Here is a 17,958-nt window from a genome sequence, read left to right on the forward strand (position 1 = left end):
TCCCCGCCTGTGACCCACGGTGAACGATAAATTAAATCCATAAGAAGCTCGTTGACCACGGACGTGACAACCTTTCCAGCCCTGCGCATCTAGGACGTCGCGATCCTAGCCACGAGGCGCTCCTCTGCGATAACTCGCTCCAATGATCCAGATCCATTTACCTAGTTTCCTGGTAACGTTGCCCGATGCACGACAATGTCCACGACAATGACAACCACGCGGTTGACAATCGTGGCCCGCGGAGTGTACGCACGGGTCACCACTACTATCGCGCTGCTGGCACGCGTTCGCCTACTCCGTAATGGTTCGAAAGAAAAAAAGAAAAGAAAAAAAAAAAAAAAGAAACCGCTAGACCGGTGGCCCCTATCTAACTGGTACATCGTTTTCGAACGGACCGTTCGCCAGATTCCACGCAAGATTGCCGGCCGACCGAGTGTGCCTACCGACCGACCTCTCCGTTCCCCAGTGCAGCGTGTCACCCGCACTTCCGGTTACACCGTGCCGTAGTGCCATACGGTTCTAGCATGAAACGAGCCGGTCTCACGGTCAAGGTCAGCTTCCAGCTACGCCGAGGGGACGATAATTGCCCGCCGCGCTCTGACGCGTGGGTGTGGTCACACTCGGGGTTATCGAGCCGCGACGACGCGACGTTGAACCGTGGAAACCAGCATAAGTACGATGCTTCGACACGATTCTACCGTAGTTCCTTCTAGAAGGGCTTCCAGACAAACGAGGGTCGATTGGAAGCAATTTTGTTCCAGGGAGGCTGGGAACAGACGAGGGTTTGGGTGACCAGGGCTTTTCGGGATAAGTTGCCCTTATGGGGGGAGTTGTGGTCGAGTTATATAGATTGATATTGGTTCGTTGGTTATTTTAGAAATAATTTAATTAGCACAGTTTCTGGATTGATTTATTTGATAAAATTGATCAGGCCGAAGTTCAGCTGTTTATTTATAGAAAATGGGTTATCATTGTCAATATCCGACACGTGTCTTCGATTCACCGTTGGAACGTGCTTGATTTAGAATATCTGGCATGCAAGAGTTGCACTTTAGAGTCGCGGAAGGCACGATGGAATATTCGATTTGACTCGGCGTCAGCTGACAGACCGTGTTCTTGCGACGTTCCGCGGTAAACGCAGCAATTTTCTCCGCGCTTTTATTCAATATATTCCTCGATATCTATAAAACGGACGGTTAACGCGTTTTAAAAGCGAACGTTTCGCCTTAATCGACGCAAATCATAAGAATCAAGGCGTCGATCCCGCCGTTTTTCGACGCTTCTACTCGCCTGAACGGGCGAACAGGAATAATGACTCGCGATTAATAGTCGCGACGGATGGAAACGAAGGCGAACGATTGTGTAGACACGTCCGGCGTGTGTCGGTTTTTCAACGGGGTGCTGAACGTGTTATTAGAAGCAGTTACATATTGGCGAACGCGCGATGATTGCACGGTTAGGCGTTCGCGTGACAATCATCGTAATTCCCCGATGGAAATCATCGTGATCCACGACGGATTCATACGTTACACTTGTTTCCGCACCTTTTTCAAGGATTCTTTTTGAAAAAGAAAATTGACGGTAGTTTACTACCATCGGAATCGAATAATAAAGTACCAAGTAACTTTTTCATCTGTTTCGATTTTCTGTATAATCGAAGGTTCCCTTTTGATCGCCTCTTAGGACAAACATGAATTAGCGTAGGTGAATTCTACTTCCCATCCATAGAGAGATATTCCAAGTTTCCTCACCTTTTTCAAGGATTCTTTTTGAAAAAGAAAATTGACGGTAATTTACTACCATCGGAATTGAATAATAGAGTACCAACAAGGAGAACTACCCAAGTGTTACCCGTTTTGTGGGCAGACGACTAATTATTTAAAAGATATTAATAATTAAAATTAGTTACTACTTACATTGAGAAGTATGACAGACTCACACATACAACTCGCAATCTAGAGATCCACGGTTCAAATTCTTGATTCCCAACATTTTTTTTTCTTTTTTAATGATAATTTGTCTCTTTTTGAATAACTATTACATAAAAATTATCATTATTTGAAAAAAAAAAAAAAAAAAAAAAAACAGTAACCCAGGATTTGAACCGAGGACCTTTAAATTGAAAGTCACGAATCTGGTCCGTGGTTAGACACCACACTCGTAATCTAAAGGTCCTCGGTTCAAATCCTGGGTTACGGTTTTTTTTTTTTTTTTTTTTTTAATAATGATAATTTTTATGTAATAGTTATTCAAAAAGAGACAAATTATCATTTAAAAAAAAGTGGGTAGTTCCCCTTGTAAGTAACTTTTTCATCTGCTCCGATTTTCTGTATAATCGAAGGTTCCCTTTTGATTGCCTCTTAGGACAAACATTGGTTACCGTGGATGAATTCTACTTCCCACCCATAGAGAGATATTCCAATCGAGTAGATTTACCTATTTCACCTTCCAGCTGCTCCACAAACACCGTAACTCCATTTAATCCGACCCTAGGAACGTTTCAAACTACCTCCCCAGGGTGGAAGTCCGAATGTTAACTCAGCAGAGGGTAGGTCAAAATGTTCGCAAATGGTATTATAATACATTTTCTGATCCTAGTCCATCGACAATTAGGTAACTCTAAGCAATTTGTAATTAAATTTCGTTCGATCTGAATTCGCATTATTCGATAGGTGATTCCATTGAAATAAAAGAAAGTAGGGGTTCGCCAGGCTCGTGCCTCGTTAATTGGCGCGTACACACGCCGACTTGTACGTATCGTGGTAAACGGATCGGCGACAAGTTTCTCTTCTCGGTGAACTACCGTCAGGAGGCTGGGATTAAATCGCGAGCGATACGTGAAGCGAGTCGTTCCTTTTCCCATCGAGTCTATCGGCGATCTTATCTCCGTGGCTGCCTGTTCGCCGAGACAAAGAGACCTGATTAATCTCCGGTTTGACCCACGTGCCGACCGGATGCGGCGTAACCGGGATGCAAGTTAACGGTTTCGGCGAACCGCGCGAGAGAAACTCGCAGCTACGCGACGCAAACCGCGACGTTTCGAATCGGGATGAAAGTTTCGCGACTTTGTTCGCCTGAAAAATTGACGCGCGCAATAATCGCAAGGATCGATTTGGAATCTTGTTGAACAGGAAAATAAATCCGACTTTAACAAATTGGGATTTAGAGTATTTAAGAATTGGGCTAATTAATGTTAAATTTGTGAATTAATCAAAGTTGTAGGCTCGAACGGAGTCGGACGGGCTGGAATTTCGTGTAGCTTCGTGACATAGATCGTTTTAAACATACCAGATGGATCTTCTCTAATTCTAGAGCACCGGTTGAAGGTTAAAAACGCGGGATCGTAAATTTCCCTTTCGTATGGTCGCAAGATGGGTCGGAAAATCCGGTCGCGTGTTCCACGAAATTTTCGCCGACACGAGCTAGACTCATCGGGAATGCGGTTGGCGTGCTGGAATATAGGGATTCCTGGTCTGTCCGAAACAAGAATTCCATGAATTACGTCTAGAATCAGAGCTACTCAGTAAGATGCCTGTGGAATATCAATGACCAGGACGTGCTTCCCTCGCTGAAAGGGGTCTTTCCCCGTGATCCTGGCCTTCGTTCGAACCTCAGCTTCCCTCCGAAGAGGTGTTAATCCAACTCTCCTCACTTCCTCTATACTCTCGCGGTAAGTTTGATCATTTTCCCAGTTTGCGAGAAAACGTAACAGTTTGATTGCGCGATAATCGTATCCTTCGTCCCAAATCTGTGGCGTTTTCTTTGATCGACACAAAAAAAACGTCGAAACTTTATCTGATTTTTCCCGAACGAAGGGAAAGACAATCGTTAGGAAGGTTTCCCACAAAACGCTTCCGTTCACGGTGAACTCGCGCACGATCTCCTCGTTAATTAAGATTCAGAGAACGAACAGTTTCTCGATCAGTAGCCGACGCATAAATTTAATTACGATAAGCCAGAGCGTGGTGCACACGATGTTTATCTGACTAAATAAATCCCCGTTAACTGGATTTATTAATCAGCCACGCACCGTACAACGGCGTGACCGTTAACTCCGCGGCTCGCTCGTCGCCGCGTTGTTCGCCAATGGCCGCCACGAATAATAGTCGTTTTTGCCGATATTTATGCGGCCCATCGCGGTTCATCGAAATAATTGCCCGGCTCGTTATCGGAAATCGCGTTACACGGAGGAAGCGGCATCGAGTCACGAGGACTCTACTCGATATTCTTGGCCGACCACCTCCACCGATGATACCTCGATGATTCCAGAATCCTTTTCAACGATTCGTTTCACTTAGCTTCTAAGCGTAAAGTATCTCGATCAGATATACCTTCGCCCAGTGTTATTAATTACCGTGGCTTATAGTTTTTTAATAGTTTCGAAACCGTAAAGCTAACAGAGCATGGAATCTCGAGATTATCATTCGTCTATCCAACAACCGTGCCCGATGCAGCTTAACTTCGGTGATCCGGGAGACTGGCGCTTCCGGTGCGCCGATACCGTTCTCGATTAATCCAACTACCGCTACGAATCGATGCCCGCGTTCAATCGAACCCGTTTCTAATTCCCTCCACCTTATCCTTGAAATTCAAAAGTTAAAGTCACCCCGTCCTCTGGGAATAAGAAAGAAGAAGGAATCGGAGGCTCGCGCGGATCTTGCTTTTTCTTCCCTCGGCATTCGCGTGTTCGTCAGCCGAGGAAGAAGACGTACGAGTCGCTGGCGATCCTGTCTAATTGCCAGGCCACTCGTCGCGCGACAGATGCCACGGACAGACGTGTCGCGGTGAATTTTCTAGGAAGAAGAAGAAGAAGAAACGAACCGGGCCGGGAGGGAGTACCCAGGGTTTGATTCGACGTCGACGGCAGCCACGGGCAAAAGGGAGCCTCGATATTTATAGTGGGCCGAGGGAGGCCCGTAAAAACTGCCGGGTGATTCGCAGTCCTGAAATAACAGGTTACCTCGGGCCTGGTCCGGCCAAGGGCCGCTGGGACGAGTCCAGGCGCAAGAAGCCCGGCGAAGAGAGGAAAATGAAGAAGAAACGGGCAACTGGCTGGAAGATGAACACCGTAGAAGAAGGACGAAGAGAAAGGCGAGGAATGTGGAAGACGATGAGGTGAAAGATGAAAAAGGTGGACGACGATGTTCGAGAGGAGAAGAGAGGGAGAGTGGTTAGGCCTGTACAGGCAGCGGGTTTCTATTTATACCGTGTCACCGTGGATCAAAGATCCTGCGAGCCACGTTATCGCGTGATAACGAATCGCGACATTAAATTTCATTTCGTATCATTTCGCGTTGACGCTTCGATATCGTCGCGATTTACCGTCACCGGAAGATGTATCTGCAGAATCCATCAAGGAACCTTCTTTCCTTTTCTTCCCTCGAATCCTCATACCCCTTTCCCTCGTCCCGAAAATTGTTAAACGAACCGTTGGTATTCGGCAAACGTACATGCCGGTTTCTTCAACCGCTTCCTGGCTCCGCTGCGTCGCGATTCGTGACGACCTTTACGGGAATCCTTATTATCGCGGCCCTTCTTGATTGTCTCCCGTTCCCTTTTCCCGCTCTACTCGATGAGACCGATCCTTCGCCGTTTTTACTCTTCCCGCGACACGGCAGATTAATGAACGCGACAGGTTTCGGTGCCTCGGCCCGCTCTCAACCTCGAAAGCGGAAGCGAACCGTCACGCTCGTCCATCTTCTTCTGGGAACGCGTTCGAAGCAAGTTCACGTGTATGGCGAAGGAATTTCGATCGATTAAGTTATTCGAAAGGTTCTTCTTATATCTTTTTTTGTTTTACATCGAGAAAGAAATTATCGTTCGATTCTCAATTTGAAATTATTCGAATAGACTGAACTTTCCAACATCCTGGAAACGAATCGATCCATGCAAGACCCCTGTGGCTCGGGGGGATTAGAATACGGCCACGGTATCCTCTGCCTGTCGTAAGAGGCGACTAAAAGGGGACACACACACACAGACTCGAGCAAAAAATTGTAAAAGTATGGCAAATGTATGAAACAATGTAAAATGCAAAAGGGAATGAGCAGAGGAAACGGGATGTAAAAATGTATCCTTTTCTTCCGAACCAGGGAAAATTAAAGTAAAGTAATCCATGCAAATCTGTGCCGAGGTTTCAAAGTGTTTCTGTCAAAAGCATACGGCGATAGGTCTGTGAAAATCACGGCGGTACGAGGATATACCGAGCCATTCGTCTTTCACTCACGAACGGCCACGGTTCCCTGTGGTCATTGTGTGCAAATAACGACAAACCATTTGTTTCTTTGGATCGTGCCGCGGCTATTTTATCGTTTCTCGCGGGCAATCGTGATTCTCGTTAACAGTTCCTTCCGATTTCACGATTCCGCTAATAGAATCTGTACAGGGAGACGCGTTGACTCCTCGGCCACCCCCGTTTTCTTCAATTTATTCACCCCCGGTGTTTGGCACCTTTCGAGCTGTCACTTGAGATGCAAATCGACGCTTTCGGAAGATATTGATATTTATGAGATTCTTTTAGACATTAAATAGAACATCGTACAGGTAATAATTTTATAATTAAAAATATATGTACTATAACATATAATGTACTACTAACATCATATATTTATCTATTAAACAATTCACACCGCAGGCTATAGGTTGATTACTTCAAAATAAGTGTAGTTATCTTAAACCTCAACTACAAGTAGAACGGTGGAATTGAACGAGGCATTATGTTCAAAACGGTTTATATCTCGACCCATATCCTCCGGAGCAATTTACTACCTAAAAACAATAATTGCAGCATCATTATCCAGACCCTGGGAAAGATCACAGAAAATGTGCTTAGCAACTAACGCCATCAACGCATTGCCGACTGATGCATCACCGATACCGTGTAATTTTAAGGTAAGACAATTCTGCTTCTCAAAGATAATTATACGAAACACTAAATATTTAAATTTATTCATACGTTCGAAGTAACAAAAGTTACAAAATTCGAGTCTAAATATTTCCAAACTAACCATGGGTACTAATTGCATGATTGTAAATTAATTTTATTTTTTGTTTCATTACAGCATCGAACCTCCTAAACTCTCTCTCGAATACAAATCTCGATACCTTCTGTCGTCACCTAATATAAAATAAATGATGAAAAGTGCAGTCACCTGGTATTCTATTCATTCAGTTAACAAGAAGCAAAGATAGAGAAGGAGAAGAAAGGCGACACGACGATTCGCGAGGCGGCAGAAAAGCCCGAAGAACCGTGGAAACCTTGTTGCTGGAATACAGTTAGCCCATTGTTCACGGCGTGAACTTGCATGTTAACGTGTCGAACAGCAAATACTCGTTTAACCACGCGTCGACGGAGTCTCGTAGCCTATACTAATGTCACGTTCACGCGATTAGAAACCGCTAATAATTAGCCGACCGGAAGAACACCTGGCACGCTCGCCAATTCGACGCAGTGTTCCACCTTCCTTTCACGCGTTATGTACTTCATTGTTTTCTTCTCTCGTCCGTTAATTCGTGGTTCCAGGAGCTATTGTAAAAAAGAAACTGGGTTATTATTTAATTTACTGAATTCCCTGGCACAGCTATTTATTTAATTTAACAAATTTCCGCAACGTCACGACTGCTGTCGACAGTTTGACTAGAGCCAGGTGAGACATCCACAGTCTTATAACGACCGCTGAGGAGTACGAATGTATCTGTTAAATATATAAATACCTTTATATTATTTTCTGCGTTTATTTAATTAGAGCTAGGTGAGATATCCACAGTCTTATAGCGACCGCCGAGCAGTACGGATGTATCTGTTTGTAAATACCTTTATATTATTTTCTGCGTTTATTTAATTAGAGCTAGGTAAGATATCCACAGTCTTATAGCGACCGCCGAGGAGTACGGATGTATTTGTTAAACATGTAAATACCTTTATTTTATTTTCTGCGTTTATTTAATTAGAGCCGGGTGAAATATCCACAGTCTTATACCGACCGCCGAGGAGTACGGATGTATCTGTTAAACATGTAAATACCTTTATTTTATTTTCTGCGTTTATTTAATTTGCTGTATTTATCTACTTCACTTATTGAATAAACTAATTAAAGGGATGAACATAGTGATTTTATATTACCTCTATGTGCATCCTTTACATCCTTGATTCCTTTACATCTTTGATTACTGCATTATTTACACCCCAGCATTCTTCTTACATCACTGCATCCTTTACATTCCTGCTTTCTTTATATCTCAGCATCTTTTATATGTCTGCTACCCTTACACCTCTGTATTCCTTACATCTCAGCATCCGTTACAATCGAATTTTTTTTTTTTTTTTTTTTTTACGTGGTGGAAATCTTCAAAAAGACACCTCCAGCCCCACTGGGGAGGGGCCGGAGGTAGTGTGGGATTTTTACCCACTAAAACCACCACGGTGGCCTGCACTGTAGCTATATCGGGGGGCCCCAGGACCCCTCAACCCTGGGGCACTGGGAGACCCCCAATCTCGGGAGTGGGTCTAGACTCTAGCTTTTAACCCTTCCCTATGTGTCGACTTCACCAACATCGGGGGCCACACCCGATGCCGGCACTCCTCGGGCCGCGTGCAATGGAGACCGGGGCCCCAGCCCCGGCACCCTGCGGCCCAGCGACCCCGCTTCAGTCTTGCGGGGCCATCCCTGTTACAACCCTATTTTCTTCATATCCCTGCATCCCTTACAATCCTGCATCCCCACCTCTCTGTATCCCTTACATCCCTGCATTCCTTACATCTCTGCAACCCTTTCATCCCGGTATTCCATACATCCTGGTAACCCTATTATCCCTTCATGCCTTACATCCCTTCATCCCTTACATCCCTGGAACCCTTATAATACATATATCATAAATATAACAATATATTATAAAAACCGGTTCGAATAAAGGTAAGTAAAGGTAAGTAAATTCAATTTTTGAATTTTCAATTTTGAATTTTTGGCCCTCTAGCGGCAAAAATGTGAACTAAAATCTCAATGTCCGATCAGCGCCATCTGATTTCGGAAAAAGGAACTAAAGCATGCACCATTTTTGGCCCTCTGGCGGCAAAAATGTGAACTAAAATCTCAATGTCCGGTCAGCGCCATCTGGTTTTGGAAAAAGGAACTAAAGCATGCACCATTTTTGGCCCTCTGGCGGCAAAAATGTGAACTAAAATCTCAACCTCCAATCAGCGCCATCTGATTTCGGAAAAAGGAACTAAAGCATGCACCATTTTTGGCCCTCTGGCGGCAAAAATGTGAACTAAAATCTCAATGTCCGATCAGCGCCATCTGGTTTTGGAAAAAGGAACTAAATCATGTACCATTTTTGGCCCTCTGGCGGCAAAAATGTGAACTAAAATCTCAACCTCCAATCAGCGCCATCTGGCGGTAAAAATCGGAACTAAATTTGTAACGATTTCTTACTCAAAAGATATAGAAATATAAGGGATGGAACGATGTAAGGGATGCAGGGGTGTAAGGAATGTAGAGGTGTAAGGGATGCAGAAATGTAAAGAATGCAGGAATGTAAGGAAAGCCGAGATGTAAGGAATGCAGAGATGTAAGGAATGAAGGGATGTAAGGAATGAGTGATGTAATGGATGCAATGATGTAAGGGATGCAGTGATGTAAGGGATGTAGAGGTGTAAGGGATGCAGAAATGTAAAGAATGCAGGAATGTAAGGAAAGCCGAGATGTAAGGAATGCAGAGATGTAAGGAATGAAGGGATGTAAGGAATGAGTGATGTAATGGATGCAATGATGTAAGGGATGCAGTAATGTAAGGGATGTAGAGATGTAAGGGGAGTAGGCATATAAGGAAAGCGGAAATGTAAAGGGTGCATGGATGTAACGGATGCTAGGGTGTAAGGAATGCAGGAGTGTAAGGGTAGCATATATGTAAAGGGTACATCTCTGGATAAAGAGATATAAGGAAAGCAGGTATGTAAAGAATGCAGTGATATAAGACATACATGCATGTAAGGGGTGCAGGGATGTAAGGCATACAGTGAGGTAAGAGATGCAGTGATGAAAGGAATGCAGAGATGAAAGGGAAGCACGCATGTAAAGAAAGCAGAAATGTAAAGGATGCTGGGATGTAAGTAATGCAGGAGTGTAAGCGTAGCAGAGATGTAAAGGGTAGTTCTGTGGGTAAAGGGATATAAAGAAAGCAGCGATGTAAAGGATGCAGCTATGTAAGGAATGCTGGGATGTATAATAAATGTAGAAGGTGAACTGTTAAATCGTCTACAACTATCACCAACTGTGCTCTCTTCATGCAGACCTAACTTCAGCTGGGGGCGTCTGAGACCCCCAAAATCATGAGCCCTCGTGAACAATGGCATGTCCAGTTTTTTCGTATCTGTAGTCACTGGTGTGCATACACTGTTTCCCGAATGTGATAGGAATTAATAATACAAATATAAATTAATAAATAATTTATTGATTCATAAATAATATTAAATAATTTATAATACATAGTATTATCCCATACTAGTGGAGGCGTCGTATTGCGACACCGTTTCCCGGACCAAGACGAATCTAAATTAGATTTTATCGAGCGGCGGTTCCGGAACATCCGTTCGGATTTGTGGCAGCCAGAGATTGCATCAGCAGCCATCTCGGCTACGGAAATTCCATTTCCAAGCGAGTCACTCCGTTCGAGCGATGCAGGCGGAGCAAGGAGGAAACGTGTTAATGAACCTTCGGCTTCGAGTTTTGACGCGTGTTGCATTCGGACTGGGTCCGAGCAATCTGTCCTAACGAACAATTTATCAATCCGTTGGTCGTTTAATTACTTATCGGGAGCGAATATCCGACAGACAAATTGAAGTAACCTTACTGGTAAACGAATTGATGGGCTTTCGCATCAGATTGTTCAAAAACCGATTGATTTATTAAAATATTATGAATATTATTAAAATAATCAACAAAGAGAAAAAATAAAACGCGAGAACATGAAACGGTGAATCGTACGTGTCCGACGTATCCCAGGGCCGTTAACGTTCGTCGGACGATTCATTGTCAGTAAAAGCCGGCACGACCGGAATGTCATTATGTCAGTTTTGAAATTATTATCCTAACAGATGGGTCGAGGGCCGACCAAGGAATGCTTAAAAATGGGCGAAAGCACGCTCACGCGTTTCCCATATTAATCGACGCATTCGAGCCACGCGTACACCATCAAACAGTCATCCTTGACATTTCGCTCCTACTGTCATTCATCTATCACTTTTTTTCAAATTTACACCTCGCTCTAATTACGATAGAAGCATTAATCACACGTGGCGTTTGGTCTATAAACTTCTCAAATATAATTCTATTAGCCGTCTATCATTAAGATATAAAAATGAATTTGAAACTGAAAGAATCAATGGTACCACGAAATATGCGGTCATCAAACTGTTAAGTCATTTAATTATATTAAATTCAGGGTGCCGGAAATCCAAATGGAAGTGGACGCGTGTAATAGCTAAAACATTTGAAATCAATAGAAGGAGAACAAGTGACGGAGAGCACCGTTAATGATACCGGTGTTATTGTTTCAAAAAAGATCTGAAAAGGGTCGGTGGTTCCTTTATCGGTGAAGAAAAGACGAACAAAGTCGAATTCCATGCGTACGCCTCTGCTCGTTTGAAGATAACACTGGAACCTTTCGAGAACTGTCCGCTAGACGGTTGATAAATTAACAGGTACGTTCTCGTCTCGGCTATGCTTTCAAATGTCAGACATCTTAGAGACAGAGGATCCTTTCAAGATAGAGAATTTGAAACGTACCCTTAGATCGGCTTAAATGAAAGGAATTCTTACGAATTTCGATTCCTTGTTATCACTGTTTTTCCATTATCCCTGGCGTCGTTATTAGTTTACCAGCACCGTTACCAGGCTCCTGTCTAGGCTTTCAAAAAGCCAACATAGTTCTTCGTCACCTTATTACGAGACGATGTTTCTTCCTAAACAAAAAATCCGAAATCCGTCCACTGAGGGTAATCGTAAAAGGAAGAAGCAAATAATCGTAGTAAAAATCGCAAACCCTTGAGGTGTTTCGAAAACGTGTATCCAGCCATTTAGATCGAGCCACCTTCCTCGCTCGATTCACTTACACGAGTCCGTTGACCGAAACGACGCGTATGCAAAGCGAACAACGAGTTACCTTGGCGGATGCGGTAGGTGGACCGCGGCAGTAGTGGGCCCTGTGGGAACACGCGGGAACCGACCAGGAACAAACTGTGATTTTATTATAATCGCGCCAGACCTGTCCTTACGTCCTTCTTCCTTTTTGTCCACGCTGGAACACTGCCGCGAGAGCAGCTCTTGACCGTTTAATGGCGAGCCATCGGAACCGCCCCCGGACACCTCTTGCATCGCGATGTCGTAACGTTATCGGAAAACTGAACACGTCCAGCCTCGTGTCATTATTTTGCAAAATAATTTTTCCACCGAATCGAATTCCGGTTTTTCGTACCTATTATTAGCAGGAGCAGCAACCTTAAGTTTCTTTTTATCATCAAACGACTCTGTTAATGACAAGCAAGAAAGTTTAATTCGCAAGTTTGCGGTTTCGTGAATAAGCGAAATTAATGAATCAACTGGTGCGCCAGATTATTTTTACCTCTTCCCTGAAGAAGCTGTCATTAGAAGGAAAATCGCTGAGTGATCGTGTTTTTCCCAGTTCTGACTAAGTTGGTTTTTTACCATCTATGACGAACAAGAGGAAACCACTTGTTCGAAGGAAGGGTTATAATGGTTTTTAAAAGTTATTAATGAAATATGAAATTCTATTAATCTACATTATTTTCGGTTTAAAAATAAGTCTGCATCGAACGGCGGTAGTTCTAGTTCAAGCAAGATAAAACCTGAAGCGTACAGCCGACAGTTCGTTGAATATAAATGCCATTGCCTAGGGTCCTCGGTGACCGAACAACGTTCAATCGACTACCGTAGAACCAGTTGCTGTAACTAAATCTTCCGTGACGTTATCCGGTGCATGTAACGCTCTGGTATCATTCATCCAGCACCTGTTCACCTAGGAACAAACGGCACCCGACTAGCAAAAACGAAATTGGGGAAGAGACTTTTCAACCGTGACCATCGAACATCGCCGTTTTATCTTCGACCTACGCTAGGACACCAAAGGCTGGTGTTCACCGACCTCGCAGGATCTTCCGTTTCCCTTCTTTTTCCTCCGCGTAACGGCTCGCAAACGGAATCTAAATGCGAGCGGAATGATCAGATGACTTTGGGTTATTCGCGATGACTCCTGTTGTTCGAAGTTCGTTTCCTCAAAGATTCTATAATAACACGTTAAATGTCAGAATGAAAATGATCCTGTACTATGAGACTAATAAAGATTAATTTTCAAATTAAAATGTCTAGTTTCTTACCTTTTACCCTACTAAAATGCATACCTGCGGTATTCGACGACGAAATCGAGCACGGCCATTTCGTGGATACCGGTACTCTCGGTCCTCCTACAGAATCATAACGGTGTATCTTAAAGAGACGACGAAAAAAAAAAGAGGTCCACAGCGAGGAAAAAGCAAAGCGTCGCTCATTACCTGGAACGCTCGTGCTTGCGCAAAAACGCAGGATCAAATTGCCTCACGTAGACGTATGGTACCGCGACGCCGAGTCTTCGTTTTTGCCCTGCTGCTAGCGGTGCGGAATGTTTTCGATACAATGTAAACCTACCTCTGAACCGAAGACATTTTTCTAAGACGAAAGACCGGAAGTCGGACGCGGTCGTCGGGAGGGAGCGAGGTCGGGTCGTCGTTCAAACTCCCATCGGTCGTTATCAGCGATGCTGATTTTTCCGTCGTTCGTCGAACTGGCCCGTAATCGAACCAGATCCTGGCACCGGGACAGCCTCGACACGGTGGCAAGGAACGAAAGGGGGGTCTTGAGTTAAGGAGCAAAGAGAGGGAGACGGGGCACCGGCTGGCGCCACGGAGGCACAGGATCGGCCGAGCGTGACGGAAATATGCGAGACACATTGCGCTCGCCAACGGTGCATCTAATCCAATCGGGATTGCCGTGGAACGTGTGAGGCCATGCGAAAGAGTTCCGCCGATTCGGGACAACTTTACGACTATTCCGCGCGAGATGCTGCTACCAATGAGCCTCGTACGATCGCTACCAACCATGGAAACTTTGTGACCTGACTCTTGATCATCCTGCGGGCACATAAAAATAGAAGGTGTATCTATAGCGGAGCTTCGATGGAGTACATCTCTAATGGATCCATTGAAAAGTCCCTTTACACGAATCGAATTATAAAAATAAAATGAACGGTCTTAAAGCGGAGCTTAATAGGACTTGATTTTCTATAGTAATGACTTACCTAATTATAAGTACAATGAAATATTATGGAAATAAATAAAATTTGTTGAAAATAAAAATATTTCTATAAGTGTTTTTTTTTTATTAACCGAGATCCCATAGAACTAGTGATAGTATAGATACCTTTTTATGGAAATTTTTATAGATTCACTTTGATGGAAGAAGTCGGTGTTCACCGACTTATGAATCGAATTATAAAAATAAAATAAATCGTCTTAATAGCGGAACTTAATTGTTACTTAAGACTTTGATTACCAGGACTTGATTTTCTATAGTAATGACTTATCTAATTATAAGTACAATGAAATATGGAAACAAATAAAATTTGTTGAAATATTTCTGTTTCTTTTTTATTAACCGAGATCCCATAGAACTAGCTATAGTATAGATACCTTTTGATGGAAATTTTCATAGATTCACTTCGATGGAAGAAGTCGGTGTTCGCCAAACGTCAGGGTCAACGAAACCCCTGCTGAACGATAATGCGAAATTCCAATGAGCTGCCCTAACGAAACACAGACCTTGTCGCGGAGTTGCTTCGCTTGGCAATTTTTCTTTGGTACGTGCCAAGTTGCGACGCGGTTGAATTGTTCAACAAACCGGTGGTCGTGGCGTGAACGATGCAAAAATAGAAGAGTCTGAAAGAATGCGAAGATCTTTATATCGCTGGCACGGTTCCGCGAACACGTCGATCACCGTCGTCCCCTGTTCTCTTTGCCGATCCTCGATCGGACTATCGCGAGCCTCTGCTATTCCTCTTTCTCCCGCGATGATTATTTATTTGCCTCTGGAAGAAATCTCGTTGATCTGTGCCAACTTCTACCTTCTCGGAATCTAAAGTAAGGTAAATAATCGAAGGTGGTGAAATAGGTGTGCAGAATATCGTCAAAGTGATAAAACTACGATTAAAAGCAAAGTTCACGTTTGTAACAACGTTTCACGGAAGTTTTGTAATCTTTAGCTCGAACGAAGACGAAGATGATAATCCAGAAAATGAAGAAAAATGATCAGACATAAAATACTTACAAGAATAAATGTGCGCAGAGACTGTAGATAAAGAGTAATGCTTCCTTTTATAGTGGTGAAATCCAGCTAACGCGTCCTGGCTCTACTATGATTGATACCTTGATGTTTTACAAAAACTGGAGAGCAAACTTGCCTGAGAAATGAAAGAAAATTATTGTTAGAGAAGAAAGATGGCCCGGTTTGAACGAAGAAAATCCCTGAATACGAGATTTATAATCGTAGAAATTCATATATATTTGCTTTACCAAAAATCTGGACTTAAATAAATCACAAACGAATTTGTCCAGCTTGAATCACCTTAAAATGGAACGTTCTCGCGATGGAAATGTCCTTTGCACAGGGTCGTTACAGGTCCAGTGCGAAGAGGGGATGAGAAATTCGGTGGTTCCCGGAGCCGATACCCCCATAAAATCAATACTCGCCCACCCTCACCCTCGTTGTCATAGGTCCAGACCAGGATTATCGTTTATTTCGGTACTTAACGCGACCCGACAAAATAACGGACCCGGATCCTTTGTCGCAGGGATTAAGCGGAAGCCCGACACATTTATTAGACGACAAATCAGTGTTCGTTAAATGTTTTCGGGACTTTGGTTAATTCCGTCTCGTCAACCGTCCATTCGCGTTTATTATTTAATAGAATATTCCAAATTAATTTAACCTCTGAATAAATGCTCAGCCATTTTTACCATTTCAACCCCTGATTAACCGTGAAATAGTACATTAAATTGAGGCTTATTTTAGAAACGGTCGCAAAACACTGATTCCTCTTTGGAATTGCTCGAAGAAAATTAAACGAATGTCACGGAAACATCTCCCCGAAACGGGATGTGCTTTCGCGGGTTAATTTCCTCGAGGCAGAAAAGAATCTGGCACGCGGCTGGAGCACAGCGTCGAGTATAATCGGTATTAAGTTGAAGGAAACGAGACGGCTTTGCCATCCATATTTTCACGGCCTACCGACCACGTCCTTCGCTTCGTTCCAGTACGTGTCACGCGGAGATGATGCCGAGGAGAGCTCGGTGGAACAGCAGAGGCCGTGGAAAACGCGAGGATCGCGAGAACTGACCAACGAGCGGGGCTGAAGAATTCATTGCACTTGAAATTACCCGGCTGCGAGTTACGCCGACGAATGAACGAGTATTCCAGGCGGAACGAATAATTCAACGTTAATTATTTGCGACGTTATCGCATATCTATGTCCCATGAATGTGCTACAAGTTGCACAATGAATAATAATCACGCGGACACGGTTGTTGGAGCGATCGAATATATTTATCAATTATTACCCACGCGACTCGATCACCGCGACTTGTGGTTCCTGTTCCAAGTGACTCGATTACAACTTTGATTAGCCTGATAAAAATGTCCAGATAAATGGGATCGCGGTAACAGGTGTCTGATGAACGATTTCGTTCCCGAGTGAGGAACGAACCACGAACCTGCTGATCAATGGTCGAGATAAAAGAATGGATTCGTTTATGAAATAACTAGAGTCCACTACCTGGTGATATATTTCATTTGGTGATATTAAAAGTGGGGGGATGCAAGTGGCATTTATTTGAAATTTTTGAATTAAGAACGGAAAGGAATTTTAATTAGAATATTGAGATTATTTTTTTATTAGACATTTGAAGGGGTTTTAACAATGAAAAGTGAATGGATGGAAGAAAAAAAATTCCAAGTTCCGATAAATTTAGTGGAGATGCATTGAAATAAATTGTGTCAAATGCGACGTAAGAGTAGAGTATTAAATTGGAAATGGATTAAACGAGGAGTAAGTGTATCCTAGTGGGGTACAACGAAGTACAGTATAATCGGTTCTTCGGTTATTCATTACTATCACGACCGGTTGCCCTCGATAGCGGTAAATTAACATAATCGCAACAATAACAGCCTTGTTAAGTCACGTTTTGCCTCGTTATGGCTCGCTGTAATCATGGTACAATAATGTACGACCGGTCTGGTTTGGTTTCGTATACATGCAACAAAATAGACTAACAACAATCAACTCGCTTATCATTTTATTATTATCACTTTTGAGATTTCAAAAAAGTAATGTTTTAATTAAATTAAATTAAATTACTCGACGAAGGGTTAAAAGGAAAAAAGCAGCGCTAAAGCAGCGACGATATCAAAAGACCGTGCAGTGACTTGGAAAATGGTCGATCGCGAAAATACGATCCTCGAGGGTAGTTCTTTAATCGAAGCTCGAATAACAGCGAGCTCGTACCTCCAAGGACAGCGAGAAATCGTTCGAACGGACTTCGTAAAACGAACGAGCCGTGTGATTGGATCGATAATCTATGGAGAGACCCCATGGGGCACAAACTATAATGGCTTAATTCATGCAACGGACGCAGCAGTGCTCCAATAGCCGTATCGAAAGGAACTATCGATTATGGTAAACTGGATAGAGGAGAATCTTACCAAAAAGGGTACCGTTACAAGACGGGTTGATCTTTTAGAAGTATCAACCTTATCTTGCGATCTTTCTGGTCAACGTCTACATAGGATTGATGAGACATAATGGCTTTTCTATAATTAAACTGTCAAAGAGGAATGAATGACTAAGACTTTCGGTCAC

At 43.3% G+C, this 17,958-nt stretch overlaps 2 long non-coding RNA genes across 2 annotated transcripts; one reads left to right on the forward strand and one right to left on the reverse strand.

Annotated features, from left to right (window-relative positions):
• Positions 1-5,797: 5,797 nt before the first annotated feature.
• Positions 5,798-8,091, forward strand: LOC117605266 (uncharacterized). The gene is made up of 3 exons (XR_004581645.2): positions 5,798-6,543; positions 6,635-6,891; positions 7,062-8,091. It is a non-coding gene; the product is annotated as an uncharacterized LOC117605266 (long non-coding RNA).
• A 4,476-nt stretch (positions 8,092-12,567) lies between these two features.
• Positions 12,568-17,382, reverse strand: LOC117605142 (uncharacterized). The gene is made up of 4 exons (XR_004581586.2): positions 15,669-17,382; positions 15,372-15,504; positions 14,738-15,179; positions 12,568-14,179 (listed from the first exon to the last, which is right to left on the reverse strand). It is a non-coding gene; the product is annotated as an uncharacterized LOC117605142 (long non-coding RNA).
• Positions 17,383-17,958: the final 576 nt, after the last annotated feature.

Source organism: Osmia lignaria, chromosome 3 (assembly GCF_051020975.1).
Source record: "Osmia lignaria lignaria isolate PbOS001 chromosome 3, iyOsmLign1, whole genome shotgun sequence".
Classification (NCBI taxonomy): domain Eukaryota; kingdom Metazoa; phylum Arthropoda; class Insecta; order Hymenoptera; family Megachilidae; genus Osmia; species Osmia lignaria.